This window comes from Pteropus medius, unplaced genomic scaffold, assembly GCF_902729225.1.
Source record: "Pteropus medius unplaced genomic scaffold, Ma_sr-lr_union100, whole genome shotgun sequence".
Classification (NCBI taxonomy): Eukaryota; Metazoa; Chordata; class Mammalia; order Chiroptera; family Pteropodidae; genus Pteropus; species Pteropus medius.
This window is the reverse complement of record NW_024342473.1, coordinates 13,351,255-13,364,905: the sequence shown is the minus strand read 5'-3', so window position 1 is coordinate 13,364,905 and position 13,651 is coordinate 13,351,255. Positions and strand designations below refer to the sequence as shown.

The window sequence follows — 13,651 nt, the reverse complement described above, 5'->3', positions numbered from 1 at the left end:
ATTCCTAGATATGTACCCTAAAGAATCGAAAACAGGTATTTTAAACAAAAACCTGTACATTAGTGCTCAAAGCAGTGCTATTCACAATCGCCAAAGGGAGGAGACAACCCAAATGTCCATCAGTCGATGAATGGATGAAATGGATGGTATGTCCATACAGTGGAACATAAAATCCACGAAAAAGATAGGCGCAGATGAAAATCAAAAACATGCTAAGTGAAAGACGCCAGACACAGAAGCTCACATTGTATGATTCTATTTGTGTGAAGTATCCAGAATCGGCAAATCCGTAGTGGCTGCCAGGGGCTGAGGAGGAGAGATGGGGGTGAATGCTAATGGGTGTGGGCTGTTTCTTTGGTGTGATGAAAATGTTGAGACTACACTGAGGTGATGGTTAAACAACTGAATGTACTGAATTGTACAATCTAAAATGGTTGAAATGATTTATGTTATGTGAATTTTTACTCAATTTTATAAAAATAAAAATATCGAACATTAAGTCTCTCCTCCAACCCCATCCGCTAGCAACTAGTACAAGTTCCAGAGACATTCTGAGCATTTATAAACATTTGTGTGTATGTTTTTTGTGTGAGTGATAGCATCCTATCTACATTGTTCTGTACCTTGTTTCTGTTACTTGGCAGAGATCTTGGAGATTATTCTACATCATCACTCAACAGACTGGCTATGTGTGTTGTTTGTTTTTTTTAACATCTTTATACTGTTCCATTTTGTGGATGCACCCTGGTTTATCTAGCCTGTCCTTTCTAATGGACATTTAGATTGTTTTCAGTCTTTTGCTATTTCAAACAAGGCTGCTGTGCATAGCCTTGACATGGGTCATTTCACAGAAGCCTCGATCTGTGAGGAAATTCCTAAAAGTGGAATTGCTGGTTCAAAGGGCATTTTAATTTTTCCAGTTGCAAAACTAATGCATACTTTGTTATACAGGTTTCAAACAACTCAGAAGCTCATAGGCTAAAAAGTAAAAGAAGCCTTTCCCACAACCCCAGTCCCATGCCTCCCTTTTCTGGACTCTTCCTCCCCGGCCTTGGGTCTGTAGCTCTCAGAGCCTTCTTTACCTGCCTGATTCTGGGTCTCCCCTCCTTTTATTCACCCCACCCCCCTCTTCCTTCCCTCATCCCCCAGCAGTGACTTTACCATATCTCCGTAAGGCCCAGGTTGAGGCTGAGGCTCACCGTCAAATATAACCTATTACCACCAAACCTACCAACGGCAGTGCTTTCAAGTCATAGAATGTTCAAAACAAAAGACAACCCTCACATTCCACCTTACATAAGAGGCAACTGAGGCTCAGGGAAAGGAAGTATGGCTCAGTTAATGGGTGTACAGAGCCATGAAGAGAAGCCACATCACCTGACACTCTGTCCAAGAGTCATTTCATTTATTTAATAGACGGTTATTGAGCAACATGAAAGCCCACTGTGAGGCACTGCGCTCAAGCAGTGAATTGAGATAGAAACCTCATATCGTGTTCAGGGAGACCAACAAGAAAACAAGTAAACAAAATATTTCACTTACAAGTGTCATGTAAGCCCCAAGAGTGACTTGGCCCCAGAAGTCTTAATCGGGTGGTATTATCTGAGCTGGGACCTGAATGACAGGAAAGAGCCAGCTAAACCAGCATATGTAAAGGTCCTGATGTAGGAAGAAATTTGTGTTTGACAGAGAAGAAAGCCAGTGTGACTAGAGCAAATGAGATGGCAAATGTGCACTTGGGACCTTGGAGGCAGAGTAAGTCATTCTGCAAAGGCATAAGGTCAGTTACTCCATACCCCTTCCTCTGTTCCCAATAGCTCTCAGCCTGGAGGACACAGCAGGGGTCCCCAAACCTTTCCAGAATGAATGAATGAGCACTGTGTGTTAAAGGTGAGTGAAAGAGAGAGGCAAAGAGGTTTATTATAGAATCCTTGAACAGAGATATAGATTCAAAGCCTAGATGACTAGCCGTGTGGCTTGGGGCCTACCGTTCATCTGTACAATCATGATGGCAGCCAACCCTTAGAGGACTCTGAGCTATACAGTTATATCTGTGTTGCAACTATTCTACTCTGTCCTCGTAGCTATAGTGGGAAAGCAGCCATAAACAATACAAAAACATGAGCATGGCTGTGTTCCACTAAAACTTTATTTATAAAACTGGGCTGTGAGCCAACCCATGCCTAAAATGTGCCAGGCACAGTCATAAGAACCTGATATATATTAACACCTTTCTAATAAGAGGCTGGACAGATAATTGTTCTGTATCTTGTTCGGGTCTTGGACCCCCATTGAGACTCAGGTGGTGTCTCTGATGCTCTAGAGATCTACAGACACACAGTTATGCGCACAGCTTAGGAGGTTAAGGATCTTCAGAGGTCTTTGTGGGCCCCCTGTATAGATTATCCCTAAGGCCCCTTCTACCTCAGACAGTGACCAGGTGGTGGTGCTAGGGATCGTGGAATGCCAGTAGGAAGGCTCCAAGAGAGTAGGAACCGGGGACTTCCAGAATGGATGGCACAGTCTGGGACAGCATTCTAGGGGCTAGCTGACTAGAGGCCTCCACTCCGCCCTAGAGAGTTGTCCTCCCAGGAAAATATGGCCCACTTGGCCCCAAAGCATATGGCAGAAAAATCCTAGCTTGGGGAGGAGCCCTGAAGGAGACCTCAGTCCTATCTCTTGGTGGAGGTGGTGAAGCCATTTCTTCAAACAACTGTCTCCTTTGTAAAATGAAAGCGTTGGATTATACTCTTCCTTCCAACTACAGATATTTATAAGCAACTACTGTGGAACTACATTTGACCCCACCAGTGATGAAGCAGCTTCAAGCACACAGAACTGTGCCCAAGGGGAATGAAAGGCCACTTGTGCCCTTCAACAAGTCCAGCTGGGAAGGCCCCAGGGAGGCCATGGCACTGGAACTGGACCCTGACGATGGGTAGCTGGGGCCATTCCAGGCAGAGGCAAAGACATGGCTGTGGGAAAACTCAGGGTGTGCAGGGTCTGGTTTGGCTGGAGTGTCAGGTGGTCAGACAAGGAGAATTGGGTCCACGCTTTGGGTTTGGTGGGAGCTAGACCAAGGGTCATCAGGAGGTGGAGAGAGGGGCAAATACTGGGCCTCGCAGAGCTTTATAGGAGGGGATTCTGGAGGGACAGTGGATCTTGGGGCCTGGGCGGAGAGCGCCAGGAAAGGACAGAAAGGAAAGCGGTTTTGGTAGGAAATCGGCCTCAGGCGGTTGGAAATGGGAGGCTAGAGCTGAGAGATTAGGCAAAAGACTGCCCAAGGCGAATGAACAGCTGGCAGTGGCCACTTTCTCAGGGGAGATATTGGTAGGTGCTGCAGCAAGTAAGTTTGGGAGGCTCCATTGCCCTTCTAACCCCCAACAGTGCTCTGGGAGGTCCGCAATGCACATTAGCACGTGAAAGGCTCAGAAAGAAGAGAGGTGGGAGAGAAGAGAGCAGTTTAGCTGCTGTGGGCAGGGGGGCTCACTGTGGCTCACGGGACGACTTCCTGGAAGAACATTTCAGATAAATAAACTGAAGCAGGCATCTAAAAGGTGTAGCCATCTGACAAAGTTGAGTATATATTTTAAATGTTTTGAAGTAAACTAGCCTCAGAGGGTTGATGAAGTAAGGGTGGTGGGGCAGGAGTGGCTACGTTGAAGGCAGCCCGAGCCTTGTCCATCTCTGGCGGCACCCATCTCCCCTCACAACATTTTAACCCCAGAGGTTTAGAAGCTGCCGCAAGATCACAGAGGAGGAAAGTAGGAAAGCCAGGACTAGACTGGAACCCGAGTGTCTCTGCTCTCAAACTCCTTGCTTTTAACCTGGAGGGCATGCAACCTGGCAATTAAACTTAACTCTTGCAAAGTCGGGATTAAAAGTTAAAGCAACATTAAATCCATGCTTGGTAGATGAAGCAGTCAAGTCCCCCTTTCCCTCCCACATCCGGCTTGCAACCCTTCTCCTGTCTCCAGCTCTTTCAGAGTTGCTGGTTGTCATGAGGCACTGAAGCCTGGAGAAAGGGCAGAGTCTCAGACCTGGAGACTTGGTGGTGCTGCTTGTAGAAATGGGCAGGTTGAGAGGAAGAAGTAATTTTGTAGGATAATCATTGTTCATTTATCATCAGATGGGCTTAGATCCACAGCTTATTAGCTATGTAAGCTTAGACAATAAATACACTGTCCGAGCCTCAGTTTCCCCAAATTGTAAAATGGGGATGCTAATAGTACCTACCTCACAGTGTGCGTGGAGATAAAATGCAGTGCTATATAGAACACACACAGCTCAAGGCCTGTGTGTGTATGTGGTAGCAGCCATAGATATGGCTTTGATTATTAGCATCGTTATCCTCTGGTGGTTGGGATGGGTCCTGAGGTTTCTTTAACACTGCAAGGCTCTATGAGTTCACATTTTGAGTCTGAGATTCCACAAGCTGTTGGAACTGGAGGTCAGGAGAAAGGTGTGGAGTGGAAACTCTGATCTGACAGTCCTGCAGCACAGCTCAAAGGTGGAGTTCAGGTGTTAAGCCAGGGTAGTGGGTGGGGCACCTTCTGGAGGACACAGTGTTCAGAGGAGCTTCTCTCCCTTTTCTATCCCTGCCACCCACCAACCACTTTCCTCCCCCTTTTTCCTGACCCCAAATAGAGAACGAGTCAGGGCTTGAGTTAAAACACTGGGGGTCGCATCTTGTCCTGCCAAGCTGTGTGAGCTTGATCAAGTCACACAATGTCTCTAGTAGGCAGTTTCCTCATCTGTGCAGAGGGGTGTATAATAATAACCTAAAAGAGAGGCTGAGAAGATGGGTCTGGACTCTAAAGAGAGGGCATGAAAGCACTTAGTAAACTTTAAAGTCCGCACAAATGCAGGACATAACTTTTCTTAAACACCTGATGCCAGTGGCACCTCTTCCATGAAACCTTCCCAGACTGCCCAAATGGACTTGATTGCTTTCCCCACTGATCTGCTGCTCATCTGAACCTTATATATATGCCTGCTTCAGCCATATATACACATCCTCGATTATCAGGACAGGACAGGTCTCTTGATTCTGACCAATATCTCCTGATACCCTTCCTGTGGTCTGTCCAGAAGTCTTATAATTTTGGTTCTTACATTGAGGTATGTGATCTGTTTGGGCTTTTTGTATATGATATAAGGTAAGGGCATGTGAATATCCTATTGTCCCTGCACTATTTGATGAAAAGACTATTCTTTCACAATTGAATACTCTTTGCACCCTTGTTGAAAATCAATTGACCATAGACACATGGGTTTATTTCTGACTCTTAATTCTATTCCATTGATCTATATGTCTATTTTCATTTATTTCAAAGTGTTTTCTAACTTCCCCTGTTATTTCTTCTTTGGATTATTGCTTATTTTGGAGTTTCGCTTAGTTTCCACTTATCTGTGAATTTCCCAAATTTCCTTTGTCTTTAATTTCTAATTTCATCCCATGTTGTCTCGCTTTCATTTTGAAAGATATTTTTCTTGGGTAAGGCTGGTCTTTATGTTTTTATTTCTGTTTTTTAAAGATGTGGCTCCATTTCTCACTTGCATTGTTTCTGACAAAAAAAAAATCTCTTTTTATTTTTGTTCGTATGTATTATGTCTTTTTTCTCTGGCTGCTTTTAAGTCTTTATCACTTTTTAAAAGCAATTTATGATACCTTAGTATAATCTGTCTTTTTTTGGTTGGGTACAGTGTACTTTATTGATAGTACATGCTAAACCCCTCCCCTTCTTCAGGGGGTCTGGGATGGAAACTGTATCAAGGATGGGAGATTCTTGGTGTATTGGGAGATTAAATTGTGACAAGGACTCCCCAGCAGCTAAGGGCCTCTTTTCCTTTCATGCTGTCAGTAGGGCTGGTGATCCAGAGAACTCTTACTCCTTGGAGGCCCTATAGAGGCCATAAGGTCCATCACTCTGTTGCTGTAGTCAAATTCATTGTCATATCAGAAAATGTGCTTGACAAAGTGGTCCTTGAAGGTAACGCAAGCCCCACCATTGAAGGTGGAAGGGTAGGTGTTACTGTTAAAGTCGCAGGAGACAACCTAGTCCTCATTGTAGCCCAGGATACCTTTTAGGGGGCCCTCTGATGCCAGCTTCTTGATGTCATCATATTTGGAAGCTTCCTCCAAATGGCAGGTCAGATCCATGACCAATACATTAAGGGGTGGGGACACGGAAGGCCATCCAGTGAACTTCCCATTCAGCTCAGGGATGACTTTGCCCACAGCCTTAGCAGCACCAATAGAAACAGGGATGATATTCTGGGTAGCCCCTTGGCCATCATGCCAGAGGGGCCACCTATAGTCTGGGTGCAGTGATGGCATGGATGGCGGTCATGAGTCCCTCCGCAATGCCAAAGTTGTCATGGATGGCTTCGGCTGGGGGTTGGGGGTGGGAACAAGCAATTTGTGGTGCAAGAGGCATTGCTGATAATCTTGAGGGAGTTGTCATACTTCTCATGGTTCACACCCATCACAAATGTGGGGGCATCAGCAGAAGGAGCAGAGGCGATGACCCTTTGGGCTCCGCCCTTTAAGTGAGCCCCAGCCTACCCCAAGGTGGTGCAGACTCCAGTGGACTCCACAACATATTTGGCAGCAGCATCACCTCATTTGATGTTGATGAGATCTCACTCCTAAAAGATGAAGATAAACCTTCTATTGATGAAAAGATGTCTGTTCTCAGCCTTGATATGCCATTGAACTTGCCACAGGTGGAATCATACTGGAACATGTAGACCATGCAGTTGAATTCAATGAAGGGGTCATTGATGGCAACGATATCCACTTTGCCAGAGTTAAAAGTAGCCCTGATGACCAGGCACCCAATATGACCAAATTAGTCACTAATCTTCTGCCATGTCTAATGTTCCATTAATCTATATAGTGTATTTTTATCTCAGACATTATGGTTTTCATCTTTAGAATTTCAATTTGGGTCTTTAAAAAATATCTTCTATGTCTCTCCTTAACACGGTCAGTCTTTCCTTTACCTTCTCGCACATATGGAAGAGTTATAATAACGGTTTTAATGTTTGCGTCTCCTAATTCTATCATCTGTGTAATTTCTGAGTAGATTTCAATTGATTGATTTGTTTTCCATCATGGGTCAAATTTTCCCATTTCTTTGTATACATGCTAATTTTTATTGGCTGCTCGACATTGTGAATTTTTGTTCTGCACTAGATATTTTTGTATTTTTATAAATACTCTTGAGCTTTATTCCAGGGTGCAAAAGTTATTTGGAAATAGTTTGGTCTTTCAGGTCTTGCTTTTATTAGATGAGGCCAGAGCAGCATTTAGTTTTTACCCACCTCTGAGCCCAAATCTCTTCAGAGCGCTCTACGCAATGCCCCAGTGTGAGGTTTCCACTCTGGTTTGTGGGAGCCAGCACAGTGCCCAGCCCTGTGCGAGCTCCCAGGATTGTTCTCTCTAGTCCTTTTGAATGGCTCTTACCATGATTTCCGGTAGTTTCCTCACACGCAGGCACTGGATGGAAGTACTGTAGAGTTACCCTCTATAGAGCTCCAGAGTTGTGTGTGCTGCTCTCGCCTTTTCGGTTCTCTGTCTTGTGTCCCCGACTCCTGGCTTCATCTTTCCAGTGCAGGGACACCGCCAGACTCCAGCTGCCTTCCTCTTGCTCTGCTGTGCTTCTGAAAAGTCTCCAGGCAGTCGGACGGGGCATTCTTAGGGCTCACCTCCTTTGTTTCCCGACTCTCAAGAGTCACTACTTTTCATTGTCTGGCATCCAATGTCTTGAGAACCCTTGTTTCATATGTTTTGTTGGGCATTTTAGCTGTTTTAGGTAGGAATGTAAATCCAGTCCCTGTTACTTCATTTTGGCTCGAAGCAGAAATCCTTAATGATTGTTAATTTGTTCAGCTGGCATTTATTGAGGGAGAGCTTGTTATGTGCCCACCTCGCACGAGTCCTGTGGATCTCCAAACACTCCACATTTTCCTATCTCAGGGCCTTTCGTAGGCCCTTTCCTCTGTCTAAATGCTCTTTGTAGCTGTACTCTGTCTCAGCTCAAAGGCCTTTTCTGATTCCCTTGTGTAAAGTGAATTGCTCTCTTTTATTTCCCATCACACTTCTGCTTTCCTTTACAGCTTCTTTTATTAGAATGTAGGCAGGAATTTTTGTCTGATTTCCTGAAGCCAGCTCAGGGCCAGGCACACTGTAGGTGTTCAATAAATATTTATGAATAAGCGAGGTCTTCACATTTTTCACAGTGTCTGTCATATAACAACTCAGTCAAACTGGGAGTGCTTGGCTGATGAGAACACGGCTCTCTGCCCTAAAGTGCCCAACAAACAGGGAAGGGATGCTGGGCCCCTGGACTGGGGCCACACTCAGCTCACTCTTGGCTGCACTCCCCTTAGTGATAACCAAAGGCCCCTGTGAGCCAGCCAGGGGAGGGCTGACAGGTGGGGTTGATGAGTTCCAGATCCAGGCCTCTGGGCCTCGGCACAGCCCGACAGAACCGGACGCTGGGCAGGAGCCAGAGCCAAGCTTCCATGATATCCTGGGCCATGGTGGGGGTTCAAGTCTCACCCATCCCTCTCAGAGCTGTCTGCCACCGGGCTCTGGGGAAAGATAGAGCCATACCCTTGCTTCTAGTCCAAGCTCTAGTTGTGTGACCATTACAACTAATGGAACACTCACAGAATTATAGATTGGCTCTATAAAGTGAAAAGCACTTTGTAAACTGAAAACCTACAAGTATTCACTGAACTGGAAAGGCCTTAGGAAGCTTCTGTTCCAAACCCCTAGTTTTGACAGAAAGAGACTGAGGTTTGAATGAGATATGTATGTAGACTGCATAGCACCAGGCCCGGGACTTTGTGTTTTACTCTAGCTACTAACCAGCTGCCTACCTTTGGCTAAGCGACCTATGCCGTGGGGCCTCCCTACTTTCCAACAGCTCTCCTCCTGTCAGGTGGGGGCCTTGATCCATCTGTCTACAGTAAGGATAACAAGCAAGGACTTTTTGAGCATTTTTGAGATACCAGGCCGTGAGCTAAGCACTTTGTATGTATCATCTAATTCTCTTGTCATAAGATGAGATAGGTATTATTATCCCCACATTACTGATGAAGAAACAGGCTCAGAGACATTAGGTAACCTAATGTAGACATTAGACCCTACAAGTAGTAAGTGGCTAAAGCAATATTTAGACACCAGGGTGGGAGGTCTCCAAGCTTCTAGGTTCTGGTTTCTCTTCCCTTCGCAGTCTCTTCTTTTTTTCCCCCCCAGAATTCAGATTTATTGATTTCCACTGCACTGACTTTAAAAATGACATGAAGCTGACTGCAAGAAAGGAAACCAGTGATGTTAAGTTAAAATTAAGCTAAGGGTGAAAGTACATCACCTCTGGCTTCAGTCACCAGTCTTTTCTAATAACTTGTATTTCCTGCCAGCTACCCCTTTCTGAGTCTTTGGGAAGGTTTCTGAGAGTCATTTGGTCAGTCTTCAGAACAGGGCCAGACAGGGTCTAAAACTTCCTTAGAGTCTCCCCTGAAGCCCAACTATGAGCTTTTTTGAAGTTGGTAATGAGGATTTCTCTGAGGGTCAAAGATAATCTATGTCAAAAACACAGTCCTGGGGGAAGGAAAGGGGAGCAGGCAGAAGCCCACAGACCCAGCTGTTCCCTCAGCAAGTGTCCTGCCAGCTGGTGCTCTAGAAGCCCCCAGTTATATATTCCCCACAAGATGGTGGGAGCTGCAGGTGCAGGCAGGCAAGTGGAGTCCAGCCCTGCGTGAGCTTTATAAGGGCTAGGTCACCTCTGATGGGGCCAAAGAGGGTCCTGCCTCTCTAGGAGGGGGTGAACCAGACCTGGAGGACATCGCCAGTTTGGATGAAGGAGAGTAGGGGTGGTTGGACAGCCTTTGCAGCACAGAGAACCCAGGAGTGCCAGTTAGGCTATCCAGCCTTTCCCAGGTTCCATACGTGTACCCCGCTGTGTGTCCACACCACAGCACCCCCACATGAGGGGTTGTTAGTGCCTTTGGCAGATGAGGAAGCTGAGCCCAGCATCCAAGACTGCAGGTGGGTTATGCTGAATGTCAGATGATGAGGAAGATCCTTCTGAGGGAGGCCATGGGGGAGCGGGGGGAAGGCATGGGAGGTGCCCAAGCCTCAGGAGGTTACCTGGGCAGTGTCTGGGGTGGTTTATCAGAAGGGAAGAGAATGGAGGCCAGAGATGGTTCCGAAGCAGTTGGAGCAAACTTCGCGAGCTGTGAGGTAGGCCTGGGCCAGGGCAGGAACCTGGAAACAGAGGCCTCGGGGGTTGGGCCTGGGCTGATGCGAAGTGCAGGAGGTCTGTCCAGGAGGGGGTCTCAAAGATCATCTACCCAACCCGCCTGTTTTACAAAAGGAAACTGAGGCCCAAAAAGGGAAAGGGACTTGCCCAAGGGCACACAAAGGGTTAATGGTAGAGCCGAGCTCAAAAGACCCTGGGAAGGTCAAGGACAACCCTGTTAAACAAGGAGCTTAATCTCCTCCTGTAATAGACCCCCCACCCCCAGGGATCAAGTCCCCACCTGAGGTTATCACGGGTCCCAGAAAGACCCAGCTTGGCTTCTGCCTCACAGTAGGACCCCCAGCCTGTCCTCCCTTACCCTGGGCCACAGTTTGCTCATCTGTGAAAGGAGGCCACTGGACCAGCTTACGGCTATGGTCCTTTCTGTACTGAGTGCCTAGAGGAAGAGAAGGCTGGGCCTTCTTCCTCACTCTGTCCTCCACCCCCAGGCCAGTCTGACACTGATGTGGGGGTGGCGCCAGCCTGCTGGGGCTCACATGCCTGAGGAGTGAGTGCCTGGTCCCTAGGAGGCAATATGATCTGTAAAGGATCCCTGACCCTCTCCTTTTGAACCCTGGAGAGGGCTTCTTAGTCATGTGAGGACCACAGGGGGATTAGTGGGCTGACATGGGAGGCTGGGGAGGCAGCCACCTGGGAAAAGACTGGGAAGAGGGGAGAGAAGGAAGCAGGAGAGGGAGGGCCTTGGGCCTCAAGGGGAAAGAACTAAGCCGCTGGGAAGGGCCTTGCTGGGATCCTACAGTGAGAAGGTATCCCCAGCCTGGGTCCTTTGGCGGGGTGTGGGACAGGCCACCTTCCAGCTGTAAGTTTCTGAGTGCATGAACGAAGTCAAGGTGAGCTGTTGGGGTGGGTGGGCCAGAAACCCAGGAAAAGGAGAAGTGCGGTGGGCCTGGAGAAAAGAGGAGGGAGGCAGAAGGGAAGAAGTCAGTGCCCAGCCTGGAGGCAGGCAAAGGGAAGGTATGTGCAGGGGGCTTTCAGTGATGCCTGGTTCCTGATAAGAGTCACTGCCAGGTGTCACATACCACCCCAGCACAAGGAGACCTGGCAGAGAAAGGGAGAAAGCATTAAATTTGGAGCCAGCCGGGCCTGGATTTTTGACCCTTCACTAGCTATGTGGTCTTGGGCAGGTTTCTTGGCCTCTCTGAGCCAAAGAGCAGTTTGTTTTATCCTTCACACTGGTCGGCTGTGAGATCAGGTTTCAGTCCTGCCCCAGACCCTTCCTCTCCCCTCTGGTCACCCTGGTTGTGCCACTTCTCCAAAGCATAAACCCCAGTGCCCCAGGACTGCATTATTTTCCATCCTCCTACCCCCAGAGCCTGAAAGGGGCTGCATGAAGCATTATGGGAGTGCCCCAGCCCCTCTAAAGGGGTTCGAGCCAATCCAGGGCCTGTGCAGTGAGGGGACCAAAATGGGTAGCTGGGGGGTGGGGAGGGCAAGGGTCTTCCACATGCCTGCTTTACCCCTATATCTTTCCTTCCCCCTCCACCCTCTGATGGGATACTTGGGGCTCCCCTCCCCTTTCCCTAAGCTCAGCTTGTCTTCTCCACAACAAGGAGAGAATGTTATTTAAAAGGAGATCAGGAGATTTGCCTTAAATAGGCATGAAGTGCTGTGCCAGGGCCCAAGATGAGGGGCGGGGGAGGAGGCCACCCTGGGTGTTGGCAAGAAAGGAGTGAGGCTGAAAAACAGCCTCCCCAGGGATGTGCACAGCCTTTCACAGTTTACCAAGCAGAGTCCAAGGATCCGTCCTGATATTGACTGGGGCAGTTGGTCAAGAAGGGCTTATTCCCACCCTACCCCCATTATGAGGATGAGGAAGCTGAGGCCCAGCTCAGGGAACTGACATGCGCTAGCTACCAAGTGGCATCTGAGGCTGGATGCCATGGTCTTTCCACTACAGCCCCCAGGAGCTGGGAGGGGTTCAGGGAGGCAAGGAACCCAGAAGATAGGACCTCCTGCGGTAAGCATGGGAGCTCCTGCAGGGTGGGGGTATCTTGGAGCCTCCTGGGACACCTGCCCCAGGTCACCCCTGCTGGCCCTCCAAGCCCCAACTTGTAACTGGACGCCCTTCTCACTCTGCACCTTCCCAGGTGAGCTGGGTCTCTGCTTACGGAACCCAACACCAACTGGGGGAGGGAAGTGAGGGGCAGCCCTTTGTGGCGGTGGGGGGTTAGCATCTGCCAGTAGACTGCCAGGCTGAGGACTGGAAGGCAGCACAGTCATTGCCCTCCCTGCAGAGCTTGTCTGGCACATGGGGTTCACTTCCCTAATCAGGGTCTCCTTTCAAGTCTCTCCTCTTCCATCTTGGCCCCTCCCAGACATTTATGTCTCAGCAGGTGATGCTCTTGGAATCCTAAAGAAATGGAGTCTTGAGTATGGGATTTCTAGGACAAAGTTAGGGGCCAGGAGATACCCCATGCTTGTTCCATTTCGCGAGGGCCCTGAATACCGACATGAGGCCTCACACACCTGGGTGATCATCCTGGCTTCACCATTTACAGCCGTGAGACGTTGAGCTGCCCACCTGTGAGCTTTGGTCTCCTCTGTAAACTAAGTCTAAAGATCCCTCTCATAGAGCTGTTGAAGAAGCTCTGATGAAAAGATGAAGATGGATGGAGATAAGAAGAGGGGCAGTTATGACAAGTGAACTCAAAGACCAGGGCTGAGACCTCACATTTTTTGAGAGAAGGAGAGGGAAAAAACTTCATTCTCTTCTTCCCCTTAGTGGATGGGCACAGCTTGCTCCATCAGGACAGAACACTGTGGAAGAAAGCATTCACTTACTCTGGGCTCCTGTTAATTTTCTTTGTTATTCTCCAAGCCACTCAAGAGAGAGGGAGAAGGGAGGGTGGGGGAGGGGTTGCAAGGTGGCCACTTCAAGTAAGAATAATAGGAGCTAACTGTGAGGGTTTACCTCATGCCTGACCCCACCCCCTCCCCAGCTCTTTACTTGTCCTGACTCCATTGATCAGCTGTTAGCCCCATTTCACTAATGATGAAACTAGGGCTGAGGATTTAGGCCGCATGTCCAAGGTCACATGGGAAGCAATGGAGCCAATATCTGACTTCAGGGCCCTCTACTGACTTTGCAAAAATCCCAGGACCCTGAGACTTGGGTTCCAGACCCAGCTTGCAGTGTGGCCTTGGCCAAGTCACCTAACCTCCCTAGATATTAGTTTTCTCTTCCCATGAGGTGGGTATAATGTCCCACTGTCCTCAAGGTTATTGTGAAAAACGAAAGTGCTAATGAATACAAACCATGAAGCAGGCACTCAGTAAATGCCCACTGCAAGCGTCTCAACAAAGGGACCTCCCCC

At 48.1% G+C, this 13,651-nt stretch overlaps 1 pseudogene; it reads right to left on the bottom strand.

The window, feature by feature from the left end:
• Positions 1–4,793: 4,793 nt before the first annotated feature.
• LOC120604528 (glyceraldehyde-3-phosphate dehydrogenase-like) lies at positions 4,794–13,208 on the bottom strand (annotated as a pseudogene).
• Positions 13,209–13,651: the final 443 nt, after the last annotated feature.